The sequence below is a fragment of the Lepus europaeus genome, chromosome 8, assembly GCF_033115175.1.
Source record: "Lepus europaeus isolate LE1 chromosome 8, mLepTim1.pri, whole genome shotgun sequence".
NCBI lineage: Eukaryota > Metazoa > Chordata > Mammalia > Lagomorpha > Leporidae > Lepus > Lepus europaeus.
This window is the reverse complement of record NC_084834.1, coordinates 88,348,112-88,361,495: the sequence shown is the minus strand read 5'-3', so window position 1 is coordinate 88,361,495 and position 13,384 is coordinate 88,348,112. Positions and strand designations below refer to the sequence as shown.

The following is a 13,384-nucleotide window of genomic DNA, read 5'->3' as shown; positions in this document are numbered from 1 at the left end:
TCCTGGATATCAAAATGTAGGTCTTCATTGATGATGTATACAGTTTTGATAGTCTAGATTTTCTAAATAGTATCTTTCCTAGTTTTTGGCCTTAGCTTAATGTGGGTATCTTAGAATCAGTAGGAATCAAAACAGAGAAGAAGACAAAAGGATAGCTTTCCTTTTCTTCAGAATGATTCCCCTGCAATAAGATAAGATTTGCTCTGGCAGTTCTGTGGCCTGGTTAATAAGATAATAATTGCATCCATTCTGGGAGGAAGAGCAGAACGTGCTCTCTTTCCTCATCACCATTTCCTACCAACCCTTCAGAAGAAATGACTGTGCAACCCTTTCCTCAGTTGTAATTTTTTCCCCTTCCCTTAATGAAGTAGACCTTTGTCTGCCCCTTCAACCACGTTGCCAGCAATGACGAACTGTAATGCCGTCACTGAAATGCAATCTGGGATCCTGATCAGTCAGGTTAATATTTGCTGACACATTTCATACAGAAAAATAAAACTCAATCTTCCCAACTGATCTTAATAGAGGATCCGTTTTATGTGGAGCTCTCAGTTTCAGAATGAATAATGTTTACAATTAACCCAGGCCAGGCAGACTTAATTTCAAGGAAAGGTTCTGTGAGTGTTACCTGCCTCCAGAGAAATGAGTTCCAGGAAATTCTTGCCTTAATTAGCAGAACAGGGACAAACAGTGAGCCCTTTCTCTGAGCTCAGAGATGTCTTGTTCCCCCACCACAGAGCAACTAATAACCTAACAATGGATTTTGACTATACCAACCATTCTTTTCACAAATATCTACTGAGTACCTACTGTGCATCAGGTATAATCACGTATAATCTTATTTTATATATCTTCTACTTACTATTTATTCTACATAATGTCTATGTAGTGAGTTTTAAGTCCCTTCTGGAAAATTTATTTTAATAAAATTATGACTTTTGCTGATGATATCCTAAGCAGTCCTTCTTAATTATAGACCCCTATGATGAATTCTAGTGCCCTAGTTACTGCTATTCTTACCTAGAGTTTGGATTTTTGCCTTTGTTTATTACTTATATATGCAGAAAGGCTAGCTGAAAAAGATGCTACCAAGAATTAGTTTTTTTTTTCTTTTAAAAAAAGCTAGGTGTCTCTTACATGTTCCTCTGCAGAAAATACAGGTAACCTCTTACATATGACAAATATAATCTCCTCTCACCCATCCATGAAAAGCAAAGAGAAGAAACAAAACTGTATTGGAAGGTAATATGAATGCATTAAAATAGGAGGGATGTAGAGATTATGATTGCTAGGCACGTTAGCATAGTCCCATGTTTCCCAGTCTCTTCCACATTACTCCCACAATGGAGTTCCAAGTTGATGGCATCATTTCTCCTACTCTTATTTGTGGCTGGGTGGTGCTCTGCCTGCTGAGAATCCAGCAGGAGATGAGTTCCTGTAACCCTTGCTGAAACAATTAACATCCCCACGTTAGCAAGGGGATGGGAAATGAAAGTTCATAAGAATTTGTGTCAAATATGCTGGTTTGAATGGACCTAAGCATAATGGCTTTCATTTATAACACTTTTAATGTTTTTACTTTTCTTTTCAATTCATTGTGATACAGGAGCTACTCACACATATTGGGAGAGGCCATCAATCCAAGCAGAGAATTTTTCTCCTAGAATCACTGAAGTTTGTTTTTTTTTTTTTTTGGTAGGGGGAGGGTTGCTGCTGGTGGTGGTATTATGGCTTCAGAAGAGTCCATCTCAACACCTTTTGCCGTGTTCTAAAAGTGGTTTGGCAATTTCAGATCCAGGCTCCAAAGGTGGCCAGGGTGGCCATCATTCCTTTCACCTGTGGGCTAAATTCATGTGAGAAGTGGCAGAATGGTCTATAGGTGGGAGTGAGGCTGATCCCAGGAGAAGGCATAGATGACCTGCAGGAACAAAACAATCATCCCCAAGGGATGATTTGCAGCTGAATGTGCCAGAGAAGGAAACAGGGCCCCTAGAACTCTTAAGGCCCCTAGGGAAAGCAAGCTTGTACACTTCCTGCCTTGCAACCATGTGAACTTCCTGTTCTGAGCAAAAGGTCACTTTCCATGGTTGCCTGCTCCTCAATCCACCCATCAGATGCACCATGTGCCTTTGCTCCCTATGTTCTTGGATTTTGTAGTCAGTAGAAAATGCTGATGTTCAGATTACTTGTCAGCAATGAGGGCATGACCATATTTTGCCCTGTTCATTGACTGCTAGGCCACCTGACATGGACATGAGACTATTTTACAACTCCATTTCCACCCTCTGCCCACGGTGACTGAGCTCCCTAGACCCATAGTCTGATCATCAATTGCTCATATCTTGACTCATAAAGCCCAGCCCTCAGCACCAGATCCCAGCTGGCATCCACTATGGTTGCTGATGACCTTGATGTGGATGAATCCAAACAACTTTCTGCCTCCATCTCAGTTGACCTTGTAGCAACACATGTGTGCTTCTCTTGGCCTCCATGACCCACCTCTATGTGTCTTCTTCTGTCTTTCTGCCCAGTTCATCTTGAGTAGCTCTTTCTCTTCAGCTTTAGATGTCAGAGCTTTGCAGATGGAATTACTGGCCTTTTTCACTACCCTCTTCTGTTCTTGGGTGCTGTTACCTCATCTCACAGCTATATTACCAACTGTTTTAGTCCGTTTTCTGTTGAAATAACAACATACTTGAGTTGGAGTATTTCAGAAAGAAAAGAGATTTACTTAGCTTATGGTTTTGGAGGCTGAAAGCCCATTGGGTGACCTCATCAGTACAGCCTCTGATGAGGGCCTCAATGACATCATAGTGGTGAGTGCAAGTGGAAGAGATCCAACAGGGAGACCAGAAGCCAGAGGGATTCAGGGGCCAGGCTTGTTCTTTTTCTAACAGTCTTCTCTCATAGAAACTTCACTGGGTCCCAAGAGAACCACATAAATCCCTTCTGATGGCAGCATCCCCGATGACCCAACTACTTCCCAACACTGCCACACTAGGAACCAAGCTTCCAACACATGAACCTTTTTGGGACCCCCTCAAATAACATCCAACCCCCCCCCCCCTTGTCAGTTGTCATGCTGCAATACCACTGTGTAACAGATTACCCAAAAACTCAGCATGAGACAGAAGAAAGTGAGGAAATGGAAGCTCAGTGAGAATTAATTTCTTGGGGACATATTTGGTGTGGGTCTCCAAATCTGATTCCTGAGTCACTGCATTCTCCATTGTGCCATGGACTTAATAAGAAATGATCTATCATATCTGCCTCATTTCTATCAATAGCCAATGTGGGCTTATCTCAAAATATTTCAAAATAATTTAAAGTTTTTAGTAACAATAATTATACATTTTTATGGGCTACAGTGTGATATTTCAATATGTGTATAATCAGTGTTTCCCCTTTCTTGGTAGTAATGTCTTTCTTGGTAGTAATTTATGGTTGTAGCTTTGGGACTCCTTTCTTCTATTTGCTCATAGGATATATAGTAAATTATTGTGAACTATGGATAAAAGAAAGTGTAGTATCAAAAAATTTGGAAAAGTCTCCCATGGGGCCAGCAGCCAGCATTGTAGTGCATTGGGTTAAGCTGCCACTTGTATGCCAGCATCTCATATAGGAGCACTGGTTCAAGTCCTGGTCACTCAAATTCTATTCCAGTTTCCAGCTAATGTGCTTTCAAAGGCAGTGAGTGATGCTACCATCTACCTGGGAGACTTGGGTGGAGTTCCTGGGTCCTGGTTTCAGAATGGCTTAGCCCTGGTTATTGCTGCAATTGCAGGAGTGAACCAACAGATAGAAGATCTCTGTCTCTCTCTGTCTCTCTCTGTCTCCCTCTCTCTAACACTCTGCTTTCCAAATAAAGAAATCAATAAGTAAATAAATAAATCTTAAAAAAATCCTCTCCCATATTTTTCCTCTAAAATTCCATACAAACATGCCATTTATGTCTCTTGTTAACCTCCTTTATTTGGCTCATAAATGAGAGCTTTCATCCATTTGCCACAGCTATAATGGCATATTCAAATTCTCTTCTCTCCAAACTGTCATGAGTGATCAAATCTCTATGAAATTATTAATTTTATCTACATTTTCAAGTTCAATATACTAAAATGTTGGTAATTTGGAACAAAGGAGGTGCCCATTAGGATTCTTTGGTGGCACACAGCAGCAAATGATTCTGGCTGACTTGTAGAAAACAGAAATTTATTAGAATAATAATAACCAACACTTAGAGCACTTACTTTGATTAGGCACCACTCTAAGCATGGAATACATTAATTCCTAGAACGCCCTATATGGTTGGTACTGTTTATTCACCGCACTTTATAGATGAGGAAATCAGGGCACAGATAAGTTAAGTAACTTGTTCCACATCCCTCAGGATGTAGCCAAACTCAGATTTGAACCTAAGCCAAGCAATGAGGACTCAGATTTTAAGCAGCCTAACAGGTAGTTAAAGTTTTGAGGTAAAACCTAAGGAAGTGTGTTCAATAAGGCAAGAAACCAGGGCACTGTGATTGGGATAAACTTGAATCACTCCCATCCCCTAAGCTTTGGCAGACTTTAAAGGCTCCAGATCCAAAGTCCAGGGAGAGAGGCCCAATTAGTCCTTGAGGATGAGAGGGCAGGGCACCTTGACTGACAGCTCCACTAAGGCCAAACACAGAGGGGAAGAATCAATTCCCCAGTAGGAAGCATGAGAGCTATAAAGAGGAGCACCTTCCGGAAGGGTGAGCAGCCCATCATGTTGAGCAGGAGGGAAATGATTTTTGTTCCATATTTACAAAAAACTTCACAAAGGTGGTTGTGTGAGAAGCCCCTCAACTGTCTTAAAAACATGTCCTCAGTAGACTCCTTAATTTGGAAGAGATGCCCCCTACCTGCAAGACCACCCAGTAGACCCTCATTTCTCCCCTTCAGTTGAATCACAGCATGCCCCAATCTCCATCTTCAAGAAAAACTCTTTCCTAACCCACGCAACTACCGACTTCTGGATAGCTCTGCTTCAATCACAATTTGGCCTCTAGAAAAGACAACCTACCATCTTTTCCTGTACACCTGTACAGTCACTCCCAAATCCATCATCATCTCGCTCATTCCCTTGTAATTCTCATCATTGCAACTAAGCTGCCCTCATTAAGACCGCCCATGACTTGACTTTGCTAAAACAAGTGAACACTTTTTTTCCCCCTTATGTTTGCTACTGACTTCTCTGCAGCATCTGACTATGCTGCCCTTCTGGAAACTGGAGTCAGCAGCCTGAGGTGGGATATGAACCCAGGCCCTCTGAGACAGGATGCATTCATTTCAACCACTATGCCAAATCCCATCCCCAGCAGTAGCCTTCTTAATGCTATTCTTTGGTTCTTTTTTTCCTCCTCATTTCATTTCTGGGACCTTCTGCTCATCTGTGTATGCTCAACCTGCAGGACCCAATTACTTGTATGTTCATAAATCTCAGACTCATCTCCAGTCAGAACTTCTACTGATTTTCAAATTTGCAGCTTTTAGAAGTCTTACTGGTAATTCAAAATATGTGCAAAACGCATCTCCTTCATCTCTATGTACATTCTCCTTCTTAATTATCCAGCAAATGTCTCTTCAGTCAAGCTAGAAACATCAGTGCAGTTTGTATCTCTCCCTCTTCAGTCCTCAACATCTAACTAATCAGGAAGTCTTAGAGATCCTGTCTTCATAATGTCTCCTATATCTACCCACCTCCATTGGAGTCTCTCTACTGCTGTTGTAGTGCAGACTCTTAGGCTTTTCTGCCAGAATTATTTCAAGGACTCAATCAAGAATCTCTTTGCCTCCAATCTATACCTTCTCCAATTCTCTCCACTGCTACCAGGGATATTTTTCTAAAATGCAAAAACAATCATGTAACTCCCAGAATCAAAATCATTCAATGCATATTTCTTTTATTTTTTTTTAAAAAAGATTTATTTATTTATTTGAAAGGTAGAGTTACATGGAAGCAGAGGGAGGGAGAGAGAGAGGAGAGAAAGAGAGAGGAGAGAGAGAGAGAGAGAGAGAGAGAGAGAGAGTCTTTTATCCATTGGTTCGCTCCCTAGATGGCCGCAATGGCTGGAGCTGTGCCAATCCGAAGCCAGGAGCCAGGAACTTCTTCCCACAGGGGTGCAGGGGCCCAAGGACTTGAGCCATCTTCTGCTTTCCTAGGCTATAGCAGAGAGCTGGATTGGAAGTGGAGCAGCCGGGACTTGAGCCAGCACCCACATGGGATGCAGGCACTCAGATGGAGGCTTTACCCACTATGCAACAGCACCGGCCCCGGAACTTGCATGTTTCATGATGGAGTTCAAGTTCTGGAGCACACAAGTCTCTTTGCCATGAAGCTGTTATTACCTCTTCAGTCTCATGCCTCTTGTTAGGGCCTCCAGAGCCTTTCAATCCAATCACTGGGAAGGATCTCAGGATGCCAAAAAATGTCCGTGCTGCTCAGCCTCCATCCATGCTGCTCCCAGGTTCTGCAGTGCTGTCTGTGCTGTGTTAATAGTATTCCTTAAAATTCAGGGCTACCTGGTGCCTCTGCCTGTGATCTTATTTGCAGGTAAAGTCTTTGTAGATATAAGCAAGTCAGAAAAAGGTCATGGTGGGTTAGAGTGGGTCCTAAATTCAGATGACTGGTGTCTTTATAAGAAGGAACTTTGGGCATAGATACAGACACCCAGGGAAGAAAGTCAGGTGAAGAATTAGACAGCCTGGAGTGATGCCTGAATATCCAAAGAGGCAAAGGCTCACCAGCAGTCCCCAGAGGCTGGTAGAGTGGCCCTCTTCCTCAGCACCGCTGGAAGGAACCATCCCTATCTACATTTTGACCACAGATAATGAGTCTTGGCTCGTTTTAAGCCACCAATTTGTGGTATTTTGTTACACAGCAGCTCCAGGGAACAAACACACTATTCCTTTACTTTATTCCCTTGCTAACCTCAACTGGACTCAGCACCTTCTCTAGGAAGGTCCCATTGAATTTTCCTATTCCCAAGCATTCCCAGGGCTTATTTAGAAGTTGTTCCTCTGTTCTCAGTTTGCATGTATGTACATCTCTGCTGTACATTATTGCTATGATATCACTTTTGTTTTTTAATTTGCTTCTCTACTTGGAAGGCTCCAACAGAGCAGGCAGGGTACCTAACTAGTAGTCCCACTATCCTGCAAAGCATTGGCAAGAAAAAAACAATGGAGTGCAGCTAAAATTCAGTAAATAATAACATGTCCCAAAAGAAGTGTGATTTTATTCCTTCAAATGGAGTATTACAAATCACTAAGTAGTGTGGATGTAGGTAAATGAGAAAAATGAGAACTTACATAAAGCCAACGATGTGTCATGAATTCCCAGCCAAATAACTTTAACAAGAGTTTGCATTTCTATTACTGAAGTGAATTTTATTTCCTAGCAATGATGAGAATTATGACCATGCTATCTCAAGTCATGAATTATTTGCTTTGAATTTGTTTTTACTGCTCTGAAGAGTAGTTTGTAACTAATATAAGCAGCATATGAATATCTAAATAATAGAAATTCCCATTGTAAACAATAATATGACTAGAATCCAGGGACATTTATAGCATGTCTTGTTAGTTGAATCATTGAGGAGTTAGGATCTTTCAGCTGTTTCAGTGCTGTGCATCCCTTACTGGGATAAGCACATGGGTTTGTAAGAGCTCATTAAGAGGGCCGGCGCCACGGCTCACTAGGCTAATCCTCCGCCTGTGGCGCTGGCACCCCAGGTTCTAGTCCTGGTTGGGGCTCCGGCTTCTGTCCCGGCCACCCCTCTTCCAGTCCAGCTCTCTGCTGTGGCCTGGGAGGGCAGTGGAGGATAGCCCTGGTCCTTGGGCCCTGCACCCGCATGGGAGACCAGGAGGAGGCACCTGGCTCCTGGCAACGTGCCGGCTGTAGCGGCCACTTGGGGCGTGAACCAACGGAAAAAGGAAGACCTTTCTTTCTGTCTCTCTCACTGTCTAACTCTGCCTGTCAAAAAAAAAAAAAAAAAAAAAAAGAGCTCATTAAGAAAGGAGCAATCTAAAGTGTGGAAGTGAAGCCTGAGAAATCACTTGTCAGAAGTACGGGCACTTGACTCACCTCAACTGACCTCTTTGTGTCATGAGGTGGCTAAGTGAGTTAGCCTCCCCTTGGCTATAGAGGAAATATAAATCACAGTCTGGGCAAGTTCATCTAATAATGATCTAATAAACTGAAATTGGTTACTTTAATAGTTCGTTAATTTGCCATACATGCAATTTTATTACTCTCACATGGTGATGGGGGATTTTCTTTTTCTAAAAGTGATTATGAACATTATGCACACACATTTGGGCCTAAGAAGGTCACTTTCATTAACATTAACAGTTATATGTTTTGCTTGTAAAATCTAGTCTGATCAGTCTTGATCAGGTGAGACCTACATAAATAATTATTTTATCTTAATCACTCAATTCTTGAATGATTTGGCAAAGGACTTAAGTATTAACATGAAACATCTCATTCTTTTGTGCTATCTCAACAATTTAAACATATATGAGGACCTTTAAGAAATTTGTAGAAAACGTGTACTACAAAAAAACTATGCATGGATTTCAAAAAAAAAATTGCACCAAAATAAGCTTATCTTTTCATTTCATTTTTCCATGAACCAGCAGTAGATATTAAAGGGCCACAAAGCTGCTCAAGACTCAATGCGTGCCTTCAGAGGTTTGCTTCTCCTAGGGAGAAAGGCAATTGTAGTACCAGAGATGTATAACAACACATGAGAAGAATGGACCCATTGCAACCGGTGCCCTAATGCAAGATTTCCTGGGAACCAAGGGAGACTGCTGTGAAAATGGCAAGGAAAAAAACACCAGGAACCATGTAAGTCTCCTATGGACCATGGTTCATGTGATCTGGGCTGAATCCCTCCTTTCTCACCTTCAGGAATCTCCTACATGGTTGGGGAGGCAGAACATACAGGCAGGCTGGAATGCAACCGAGTGAGCTGTTTCAGGGCCCTGTGACAGCATTGTTGGTGCAGCTCAGAGAGGGGCCTCTCGGAGAGTGTAAACAAATGTGAGGCTGCCTTGGAAATGGAGCAAGTTTGCCATGGGAGCAGAGGGCATTTCAGATGCACGTGAACAACACATGAACAGATGTGCAGACAGCCTGTTGGGCGGAGTGGCAGAGAGCAGGGTGGGGGTGCAGTAATAAGGGGTTGGGCATCGCTGGAGCTCCAGTTGCAAGACAGCCATCTGTTAAAAGATGGGGTCATAGGGAGGTACACAGTGAGGCCATAACAGGCCTGGCAGGTCTTCAGGCCAGGTCACAGGCACTCACTGAGTGTGCGGTGTTGAGGTTGGAGGCAGAGGGGCCTTGCAGGTGAAGAAAGTAGGAGGTACCATAAGAATCTGAGCAGTGACAGCAGGAATTTGGGGAGGAAAGGGTGGATGTAGAAATCACAAAGAGGTCCAATCAGCTATGTCCTGTGATTGGCTGGCTGTGGAGGAGGAGGAGGGAGCAGAAGAATTGGAGGTTTTGAGTGGAGGCAGAAAGGGAGCTGTGGCCAATGCTGGGGTGGATGTTTTCACAGGGCACCCCCTGTAAGTGTGGGAGGTAGGGGACCCAGGCCACCCTGAGGAGGCTTCTGGGAAAGGTGTGCTGACCAGGATGACCCCTGACCCCAGATGGCAGAGAAAGGGATGGCCAGGTGAAGGAGGTCTCAGAAGCAAGTGAAATGGCAGGTGCAGAGGTAAGGGGCTAGAAAGTACACATCAGAGAACCGCTGGCCATTCAGAATGACCATTGTGCCTTACCATCTGGAAGCATTTCCTGCTATGAGGCTGTGTTCCCTGAGCAGTGAGGAGCCCATCTTCAGGACAAAGTTATTTGGGTTAACTCCCAGTTTGTCACTTACTGTTTGGTCTCAGGCAGATGAGCTCTTCAGTCTAAGGCCTGGACCATTTGTCACATGGTGGGAGCATCCGCCTCACTGGGTTGTGGTACGGTCTCAGAATAGAGCTTGGCACACTCTGTTAGCTAGTTGTAGTAGCAATGGCATTAGTGATAACTGTAGTAGAATGACTTGAGCTTTCTTACTAATATTCCGGGTCTAATTTCAGAGGTCCCCTTTACTCATTTCAGCCACTCCATAATCACAGAATAACCAACAGATCATGGTCTACAACTTGACATCAAAAAATTATTTTATTCACGAGGGAGGGAGAAGGAGAAAGAGAGAGAGAGAGAGAGAGAGAGAGAGAGAGAGAGAGAGAGAGTGCTTCCATTTGTTGGTTCATACCCCAAATGCATGCAACAACTGGGGCTAGGCTGGGGCCAATGTTGGGAACTCCATCCAGGTCTCCTCTACATATGTGGTAGGAACCCAACTACTTGTGCCATCACAGCTCCTAGCGTGCAGGTTAGCAGGAAGCAGAAGTCAGGAGCAGAGCTATGAATTGGACCCAGGCACTCTGATGTGAGATATGAATGTCTTAATTGTTAGGCTAAAAGCCTGCTCCTCATTCATGTTTTTTAGGATGTGACTCCAATTGCAATTGATTTCCATTTGCTGTGTGCATTTCTTCTTATATATGTATTCCCTTTTTTTTTTTTTTTTAATTTTTTGTCACCAGTTCCAGGAGTTTCTGGGCTTTTAAACAAAAAAAATCAACTGAAAAAAAAAAAAAGCCCGCTTAGTACTGATAGAAGAAATATGTAATTTCTCTCATTATAATAAAGACATCGAGACACTGAAAACGAACCCAACAGTTAATTTTGTAAGGATTTAGAAGGCAGTGCTGGGCATGCTGAGGAAAGTGCTATGGGGGTACAGGACAGCATTTTTTTTTCTTTCTTTTTTTTTTTTTTAATTTTTGACAGGCAGAGTGGACAGTGAGAGAGAGACAAAGAGAAAGGTCTTCCTTTTGCCGTTGGTTCACCCTCCAATGGCCGCCGCGGTAGGCACGCTGCGGCCGGCGCACCACGCTGATCTGATGGCAGGAGCCAGGTGCTTCTCCTGGTCTCCCATGGGGTGCAGGGCCCAATCACATGGGCCATCCTCCACTGCACTCCCTGGCCACAGCAGAGAGCTGGCCTGGAAGAGGGGCAACCGGGACAGGATTGGTGCCCCGACCGGGACTAGAACCCGGTGTGCCGGCGCCACAAGGCGGAGGATTAGCCTAGTGAGCCATGGCGCCGGCCAGGACAGCATTTTTTTTTTTTTAAAGATTTTGTTTATTTATTTGAGAGGTAGAGTTACAGACAGTGAGAGGGAGACACAGAAAGGTCTTTCCTCCGTTGGTTCACTCCCCAGATGGCTGCAATGACCAGAGCTGCGCTGATCTGAAGCCAGGAGTAAGGTGCCTCCTCCCGATCTCCCATGCAGGTGCAGGGGCCCAAACACCTAGGCCATCCTCTACTGCTTTCCCAGGCCACAGCAGAGAGCTGGGTTAGAAGAGGAGCGGCTGGGACTAGAACCGGTGCCCCTATGGGATGCCAGCACTGCAGGCGGAGGATTAACCTACTGCGCCAGGGAGCCAGCCCCAGCAAATCTTTTAATTACCAGTAGGGTGACCTCAAAAGGTTTTTAGGAGGTACTACTGGTAAAGAGTTTTAAAAGTATACATGTAATTTTATTTCTTTCATCCAGTGAAATTTGTATGCTACAGAAGTTTGCTTCCTGTGGTTAAGTCTAAACTGAACAAATTGGACTGTGTGCTATTTTCCAGCACAAGGTCAAGATTGGAGTTGGATGGGGTAAGGAGCCTAAGCCAAGAGTCTAAGTCAGCAAGGAACAGACTCAGTGTGGTCTATATTTAAGGAACTCATGGAGAAGAGAGCTGGGGAAGGGTGAAAACGAGGTGGGGCTGGGATTCTCACTGGGAAACTTGGCCTTATGATCAAGTCCATCCTGAACAGACTTTAGTGCCAGGTCGAGAAATTGGATTTAATTCCTCATATAACTTCAAAATTCTATGCCATGAATTGAGTGAAAAATGAATGACTCCGGTAAACAAAAGGTGGAATGAGGCCGGTGCCATGGCTCACTAGGCTAATCCTCTGTCTGCAGTGCTGGCACTCCGGGTTCTAATCCAGGTTGGGGAGCCGGTTCTGTCCCAGTTGCTCCTCTTCCAGTCCAGCTCTCTGCTGTGGCCCAGGAAGGCAGTGGAGGATGGCCCAAGTGCTTGGGCCCTGCACCCCATGGGAGACCAGGAGGAAGCACCTGGCTCCTGGTTTCGGATTGGTGCAGCGTGCCGGTTGTAGCAGCCATTTGAGGGGTGAACCAATGAAAGGAAGACCTTTGTCTCTGTCTCTCTCTCTCACTGTCTAACTCTGCCTGTTTAAAAAAAAAGTGAATGGAATAAAAGAGAAGAAAGAAATGTTGGATGTGTTTAGAAGGGTTCCTGAGTATTAGGAAAATCAGGATAAATCCCAAAGTTAAGAACATGAATAGGCTGATTCCATGATAATGACCTTGATTCTGACGGACTATCTGCTAACCTGGAAGACAATGTGCTCTGGTTTCAGTATCAGCCCAGTAAATCTATATCAAATGGTGACCAAAAAAGCTTTTGACGGTTTTCTTGTAATGCCCATGATTGTTCCTTCATCATTTGAACATAGAGAATGATGCATCGTCAAGGACAAAGGCTCTTAAAGACCAGAATCCTGCTTCTTGCCCTTGACAGTCTTTCCCAGTGTAGCTGCAGATGTCCCTGAGCCGTTTCTGCATTCTCACAGTGATTCCTTAATTGCACACATTTTTAAGGTGGCTGATGTGATCCTGGAAGTTTTTTTTTTTTTTTCCCCTCTTTGCAAAGCAAACTGGCTCTTGCATAAATCAAAGCAGGATTATTCAGCTGCTTAGATCAAAATTAAGGACTAATCAACATGACACATAGAGATATGATGATTTTCTATGCTGTCCTGGAAACTTACTCCTAAGAAATTATAAAAGTGTGTATATCAAACCAATAGTTTAAAAATCTTTTTCATTTTCACTAATGATTTTCTGAATCAATTAAGTTGACTGAAATTCAGCTTTAATACATTCCACATGACAGCAGAGGGGAGCTGATGAAAGACTTGTTCTTATTCTGTGTACCTTGATAGGATTCAACTTCGGCATGGTTGGGAGAATTCTGTTTTTCCATGCAAGGCACTCTCATGAGAGTTTCAGGAAAAACAATACGCTCCCGTCAGAACAGTGTGCATCTCTTCTAAAACTGGGGGTGAACTGCATTTTACCCTTTAAAGGTCAGGGGATGTGATTATGCTGCAAATTTAGCCTATGATTTATCTCAAAAAAAGGCAGCATCACGTATAACCCTCACAAAGTCTGTTACATTGGAAGTGGAGACCAGACTCAAACCAGGCATTCTGATA

General features: G+C 43.5%; 1 protein-coding gene and 1 pseudogene across 2 annotated transcripts in view; one reads left to right on the top strand and one right to left on the bottom strand.

Annotated features, from left to right (window-relative positions):
• Positions 1-13,384, bottom strand: part of GPRIN3 (GPRIN family member 3) — a 67,579-nt gene that overhangs the window by 30,637 nt on the left and 23,558 nt on the right. The gene's annotated exons all lie outside the window — the stretch shown is intronic.
• Positions 1-13,384, top strand: part of LOC133765315 (tigger transposable element-derived protein 1-like) — a 46,346-nt pseudogene that overhangs the window by 18,019 nt on the left and 14,943 nt on the right.